General features: G+C 39.0%; 1 pseudogene; it reads left to right on the forward strand.

Moving 5' to 3' along the window:
* Positions 1 to 1,042: 1,042 nt before the first annotated feature.
* Positions 1,043 to 2,161, forward strand: LOC118899539 (annotated as a pseudogene).
* The last annotated feature ends 5,751 nt before the right edge of the window (positions 2,162 to 7,912 follow it).

A 7,912-nucleotide genomic window follows, 5' to 3' on the forward strand; every position in this document is an offset into this window, starting at 1 on the left:
AGGTCCGACTCTAGGATTCTCTAAGCCCAGCATTTCTCAGCAGCGGTTCTCAAAGTGTGGTCCCTGGACCAAGAACACCAGCATCACCAGGGACTCATTAGAAATGCAAATTCTCCATCTCACCCCACACCTACTGAATCAGAAACTGGGATTGGGACCCAGAAATCTGAGTTCAACTAGCTCTCCAGGTGACGCTTGTTACACTAAAGAGTTTGAAAAGCACTGCTGTAAGCAACAGTCCTGTCTCTGAAACAGAAGAATGGGAAATCTCTCCAAAACTTGAAAAGTTCTCCCTTTATCCCACCATAATATAAAATTATTTTAAAATAAGAATAGTGCTGAAATGTTGATCCAAATGCCTTTTAAAATTACATATATATGTAAACAGGCTTTGTAAACAGGCTTCACCGGCGGGAGTCATCTACACTCTGGGGTAAATATTGATATGTCAGTATGACCGGGCCTTGGCATGCCCTCAGCCAAAAAGCACTGATAAATTGGCTTACTTTGGTTATGCTGTGTAAACCACTATCTTGACCAATCATAAACTACACAGTTGAGTTGATTTCCCATACTCATAGAGGGGGTAAGTCGGCAGGATAGCTGGAAAAGAATTTCTTAAGTTGTTATAACATACTTCTTTAGACAGAAAGTCACCCTGAGGGTAAGTAAAAAGAATTCTCACTGGAGTGCACATTAATTTTTTCTCTGCCCTAACAAGTCCCAGAATATAGTGGTATGTTTACCACATACATAAATCTGGACAAAGAATCAGGTAAAAGTATTTTTAAACTGTTCTAAACTCATTTTATAAACAGACATCTTTTAATATACAAAATCTAAGATAACTCAGTCAAAATAATCCATCTTTCCTTGAATTTGAAATGCTTCTCACGATTTTTAGGGATGAATGAGAAGAACAATCTTCACTTTTCAAAGTTCTGAGAATATCTTCAAAATATTTAAACACTCAAGCAGAAAGCTTCATCTACACAAAGCAATAGTATGCAAATTCCTTGTGTACGTTTGCTTTTGGAAGCAATATCCTTTGCTGTGCTTCCAACTGTGGCTTTTATCAAGCAATTCAAAATCTATTTATATATTGAGAATTCTAGGCTCCTTACACTGTGAGGGGGGAGTATTCGAAAAATATTCTGGCCTTGAGGAAAGTCAGAGGGGAGAAAAGACTGCATTCAAAACAGGTATTTTAGGGACTTCCCTGGTGGTGCAGTGGTTAAGACTCCGAGCTCCCAATGCAGGGGGCCCAGGTTCGATCCTTGGTCAGGGAACTAGATCCCACATGCATGCCACAACTAAGGAGCAGGCGGGCCTCAACTAAGGAACCTGCCTGCCACAACTGAGACCCAGCACAACCAAATAAATAAATAAAATATTTTTTAAAAAATAGGTATTTTAGGGCTTCCCTGGTGGTGCAGTGGTTAAGAATCCGCCTGCCAATGCAGGGGACACAGGTTCAAGCCCTGGTCCGGGAAGATCCCACATGCCACAGAGCAACTAAGTGCGTGCACCACAACTACCGAGCCTGCGCTCTAGAGCCCGTGAGTCACAACTACTGAGCCCTCGTGCCACAACTACTGAAGCCCGCGCACCTAGAGCCCATGCTCTGCAACAAGAGAAGGCACCGCAATGAGAAGCCCGCGCACCGCAACGAAGAGTAGCCCCTGCTCGCCGCATCTAGAGAAAGCCCGCGCGCAGCAACGAAGTCCCAACGCAGCCAAAAGTAAATAATAATAAATAAAATAAATATTTTTTTAAAAATCCAAAAAAAAAAAAGGATATTTTAGCTTCTTTCCGTGCTGATAGCAGTCTTGCAAACATGGTGAACGTTCCTAAAACCGACCGGACTTTCTGCAAGAAGTGTGGCAGGCACCAACTGCACAAAGTCACACAGTATAAGAAGGGCAAGGACTCTCTGTATGCCTAGGGAAAGCGGCATTATGACAGGAAGCAGAGTGGCTATGGTGGCCAGACTAAGTCGATTTTCCAGAAAAAGGCTAAAACTACAAAGACGATTGCACTGAGGCTTGAATGCATTGAGCCCAACTGCAGATCTAGGAGAATGCTGGCTATCAAGAGGTGTAATAAGCACTTTGCGCTGGGAGGAGATAAAAAAAGAAAGGGCCAAGTGATCCAGTGCTGAGTTTATTTTGTTTTATTATGAAGACAATAAAAATTTGAGATTATTTACTTTTAAAAAATAGGTATTTTAAATATACTGTGATATACGAACATAGAGAACAGACTGGTGGTTGCCAAGGGGGAGGGGGTCGGGGGAGGGACAGTGTGGGAGGCTGAGGTTAGCAGATGTAAGCTATTATATATGGAATGGATAAACAACAAGGTCCTACTGTACAGCACAGGGAACTATATTCAATATCCTGTGATAAACCATAATGGAAAAGAATATTTTTTTAAAATGTATATATATGTATAACTGAATCACTTTGCTGTACAGAAGAAATTTTTTTTTATATCTTTATTGGAGTATAACTGCTTTACAATGTTGTGTTAGTTTCTGCTGTATAACAAAGTGAATCAGCTATATGTATACATGTATCCCCATATCCCCTCCCTCTTGCGCCTCCCTCCCACCCTCCCTATCCCACCCCTCTAGGTGTACAGCAGAAATTAGCACAACATTGTAAATCAACTATACTTCAATTTTTAAAAATGTAAAAAAAATAAATAAATAAGTATACTGTGATATATACTGTCTTCCAAACTGAATATAGTTCAATGCCAAGCTATTTTTGGAGACAATAAGACAAACAGGCAACAGATTCTTGAATGATATTAACAAGGAAGGTTTCCTGGAGGAGATGGGACACGATAAAATAAAATGTATATTTTAAGGCAGGATGAGAACATTTAAACATCAAATTCTTTCTGTCCGTTTGGGCCTCCTCCCTCCCTCCCTAATGTGCAGTGCACATCTGCATTACACGTTAACCAGAGCTCCTCAAAGATGGGAATGCCTACTCGACACTAAACATCAATTTTTTTTCTTTCTTCTGATGCTAGCAACATAACTTCTCAGAAGATTCACATTTCTCCCCAACTCTGTAGGCGGTCATAGTGATTTAACCGCTCGATTTGTACATGTTTACCTGGACTATGTACCTTTGGTGAACTTTAGGTAAAATATCAATGTATCATTTTGATGTATTTGTCTCGAAAACGTATTGCTATATAACTGTGCCTTCGACTTCTAACAGGTGGAACAGTTCTCAGAGCTTCTGAGAGTCTGTCTCGTGGGTTATAATCCCCAGTTTGGTTTAAATAAAATTCTCTTTCTTCTTCTTAACTTGATTGCTAATTGAATATTTGTCGACAGACACATGATGGATGTTGAAGAATTGGTAAGTTTTAATGCTGGGATGTATTCACTTGTCACTGGTCTTTAAAGAGTGTCATTCTTGCCATTAAGATTTTGCTTGAAACGCTTCCCACATTCTGCCTACTCAAATCCTACCCATCTTTCAAAGCCACCTTAAAGTCCATCTTCTTTCCTTCCTTCAACAAGCCTCAATAATAAAATCCTTAAAATAAGAAGGGATCTTGTGCTTCCTACCTTTGGGGACAACCAGAAAGAGAGGAAGTCAAGAGTTTGAGAGTGTGTGTCCTATCTGAAGTGAGCAAACTCCAAGGGATGGAGAGTTGGTTGCAGTTTCCAAAGTAAAGTCACATGAGTATTGGCCTAACACTTTACACCTCATCTTATTTCCACACCGATCCCAGGAGACAGATATGACCACCCCCCATGGCCTCGCACCATTGGCAGATTACTGTACCCATGTCATAGGGCTGTTCTGAAGATTAAATGAGTTTTGACAGGTAAAGTGCTGACACAAGTAAACATTCAATACCTCTTAGTTACCATTATTTAATTCCCACTAGGGGAAGTAAGGACCAATCAATCAAAAATATTAAGTAACTTGCCCAAACATGCCAGAGATACCACACACTTAGGGATAATTCCTGTGCTAATTTCTTGTCTTGGGAATTCCCAGACCAAGTGGGAAATGTCCAACACCCAGCGTACCTGATATACAGACCCGTGGTTGCAACTTCTCTCTCTCTTTTTTTTGGCCGAGACGGGTAGCATGTGGGATGCTAGTCCCCCGAGCAGGGATCGAACCCGTGCCCCCTCCCTTGGAAGTGTGGAGTTTTAACCAAAATAAATTTCTGTTGTTTAAGTCACCCAGTCTGTGGTACTTTCTCGTGGCAACCCTAGCAAACAAATACAATTCTTATTCTTTCTTAATAATGTATACGAACTACTTAAAATATATCCCTTTGTGTCCCACTATTTAAAAGATATCTAATTTAAGATCTCAAATATTCTTTGTTAAGATCAAATATTTTAATAGTTAGCATATTTGATCAACATGTAAAATAGCTCATTCTTCAGACTGGCTAAATATATGTATTTACCAATACTACAACCAACCACAGAATCAACAACAGAAAGCTGAAGAATCTTAGCAATCTAGTTGGAATATGTACTCAACAAAACCCACACTGACCAAGTACACTAATTGCTTTACCTTGATCTGGTGCACTCAGGCCCAACATGGAGCACGGTGTTTGTGAACGGACATTGCACAATCATGTCAGCTGAAGGAAAATCTCTGTACTCACTCCAAAACTAGATCTGCAGCTTAAAAACATCTAATTTCACGCATGTCTGCTACAGTTAGGGAAAAACAAAAAGCTGCCTGTAGCTATCTGTGTCAAGTTACAGTTTAAGTCCCAACTGTTGCCACAGGATTTTCTCTCCTTCTAGTCTTTTGATTCCTTACAGAACCTCCTCCCCTACCTGCCTGCTGTATGCTAAAATTCCACAGAGCTTTGTCCTGGGCCCTTCTCTTGTCATTCTACATTCTTTCTTGAGTTTACCTAATCCTACCCCATAATTTTAAACTTCATCTATATACTAGCAGTTTTCGGACTTATTTCTCCAGCTCCGGAACTGTCTACTAGGCTCCAAAGCTGTATATTCAACTGCCTGTCTGATATCTGTCTCAGAGATGTCAGAGACAGGGCAAGCAACATACCTGAAACCCAACCAGTGATCTACCCTTGCCCAAATGTACTCCTCCACTAATCATTTCTATCTTGGAAAATGACACTTCATTCACGCAGTCGTCCATGCCAGAAACCTGAACATCCTTCCTGACACTACTTTTTCAATGACCCTTGTATCCAGTTTAGCAAGTCCTGGTGATTCGCTATATAAATACATATATACACATATATATATACATATATATATTTCAGGATATATGTATATTTCAGGTAGTGGAAGTGGAGAGAAATGGAGATATATTATATATCTCTCTCCACTTCTACCACCTTAAACCTATTCCTAGCTATTTATCATGTGTCACTCAGTAGTTTCCTAAGTATTCTGCCCACATCCTTTCAAATACTCTCCAATCCATTCTCCACAATGTAACCAGGACAATCTTTTAAAACCACAAAACCAATTCTCTAGTTTGTACACACATATTCATTGATACATATATTGCAATACATCACTTCAAACTTTTCAGTTACATTGCACCTAAGATAAAATCCGAACTCCTTAACATACCTTATGTCAAAAGAAGTCTCAGAGACAAAAGCATTAGAAAAAAAGTTTCCTTAGAAAAACTGCTTGCAAAAGTTTACAAGTGAGTTAAAGCTTTAGAAGGACTGGTTCCTCAGACACCCCTCCCCCCGCCCAAGGTTATAAGGTTTATAGTTAGCTGATTCATGACTGAAAAAGAGCAATTCTTTCATATGATTGCCATATTTCTCCAAATTTTTGCATATCTTTAGACTTGCAAAGTCAGCATTGCAAAAGTCAACGATTCTTTTTAATAAATTTATTTATTTATTCATTTATTTATTTTTGGCTGCGCTGGGTCTTCGTTGTTGCACACGGACTTTCTCTAGTTGCAGCGAGCAGGGGCTACTCTTCCATGCCATGGGTGAGCTTCTCATTGTAGTGGCTCCTCTTGTTGCAGAGCACGAGCTCTAGGTGCGCGGGCTTCAGTAGTTGTGGCACGCAGGCTCAGTAGTTGTGGCGCACGGGCTTAGTTGCTCCGAGTCATGTGGAATCTTCCCAGACCAGGGCTTGAACCTGTGTCCCCTGCGTTGGCAGGTGGATTCTTAACCACTGCGCCCCCAGGAAGTCCCAAAAGTCAGCGATTGAATCGGTTTTTTTTAGGAAGTCAGTAACATGTGGGAAACGCTGAAGGTTTCATTCATTTTGGAGACTTATAGTGTGACACTGACTTTTTTTTTTTTTCGGTTTACCTCAGAGTGCAAATGTTTTATTTTTCCTAACTGTGACGTCTACACTTACATTGGAAGCGAGGCAACGCACCAGTTTTGCTTTACATGGATAAATCTGGGCATGATCTGACTACTTCTTATGTCTTCAGACTCAGCTCATGCTACTCTCCCCAACAATTTTTACGTTCCAGTGATATGGCCTTCTTGCCGGTTCACAATGCTCTTCCCCAGCACGCTGTCCCCTCTGTCTGGTACACACTCCCCTATTACCTTTACTTAGCCAAATTTTACTTGTCTTCCTGGTGGCAACCTAAATGTCACTTCTTCCAAATCCCAGTCTAAACTGAGCTCTCATATTATTCAATCATAGTAACTGATAGTGCAGAACAACTGCACTATCAGTTCGGATGCCTTTGATTGCTGGTAACTGAAACACCATTTCAAATGTGTTGCTAGGGTCTTTAAAGCCAGCGGTGTTTTGGGCAAGAAGAGTAACACTCATCACTAGGTGTACTCTTGTTTAATGCTCACTTTATAAACCTTAAAATGTATTAAATGATATTTCCTGGAAATACTGTGCTGTGCTGTCCAATACAGTATACACTAACCACATGTGGTTATTGAACACTTGAAATATGGCTAATGCAACTAAGGAACTGACTTTTAAATTTTGTTTGTTTTTAATTAACTGAAAATTTTCATTTTAACCTGATAATTGATTCAGTTATTGGAAAACTTTTGAGTATGCTTGGCAAACTCAAGTATGTGGATCTATTTTTTTTCAGCTGCAAATTTTATGAAATCTAAATACAGGTCCAGTAGTTCCAATTAAAATTAAGCAACTGAATTAAGTATATAAATGTAAAGTACAAACTGGATTTCCAAGACAATATGAACAAAATGTAAGCTATCTCAATTTTCATATTTATTACATGTTGAAGTTATATTTTGGATATATCGGGAAAACGAAATATTTTACTAAAACTAGTTTCATCTACTTCTTTTTATCTAACGTGGCTACTAGAAAATTTATAATTACCTACATACCTACATAGCTAGTATTATGTTTGTATTGGACAACTAATCAAAACTTAAATTTAACAAAGTTTCCACTTAAAGGTTTTGCGGGAGGTGGGAGGAAACACAAACATCAAACTGGTATTTTTTTAAAGATAGGTGTGTAACATGCTGAAACTGGATTGGAGTTTGGGACCAAGAGTGGATGAAGTATTGGGTAAAACAGGAGACTATGGCAGGAAAGTGATGATATTGGTTTGGGCTAGAATGGAGGTGGTGGAGATGAAGCCGATACATATAAGAGGTACTTGGTAAAACTGACGGTGTTTACAAATCTATTTTATCAGATTCCTCTCTGGTTCAATCAAAACATTGATTATAATCTAACTTAATCACATTCTATAATTTAATGAAAACACTAATTAAGATATATTTAGTCAAATACTATAATTTAATCAAAACGTTGATTACAAATTTAATCCAATTCTTCAACAATTTTATTAAAATCACAAATCTAGCAGATTCTCATATGCTTCAAAGAACCAAAAACAAAAACAAAAACCCCAAAACAAAACCCACACAAAATACATGA

Source organism: Balaenoptera musculus, chromosome 8 (assembly GCF_009873245.2).
Source record: "Balaenoptera musculus isolate JJ_BM4_2016_0621 chromosome 8, mBalMus1.pri.v3, whole genome shotgun sequence".
In the NCBI taxonomy this organism is placed as follows: Eukaryota; Metazoa; Chordata; class Mammalia; order Artiodactyla; family Balaenopteridae; genus Balaenoptera; species Balaenoptera musculus.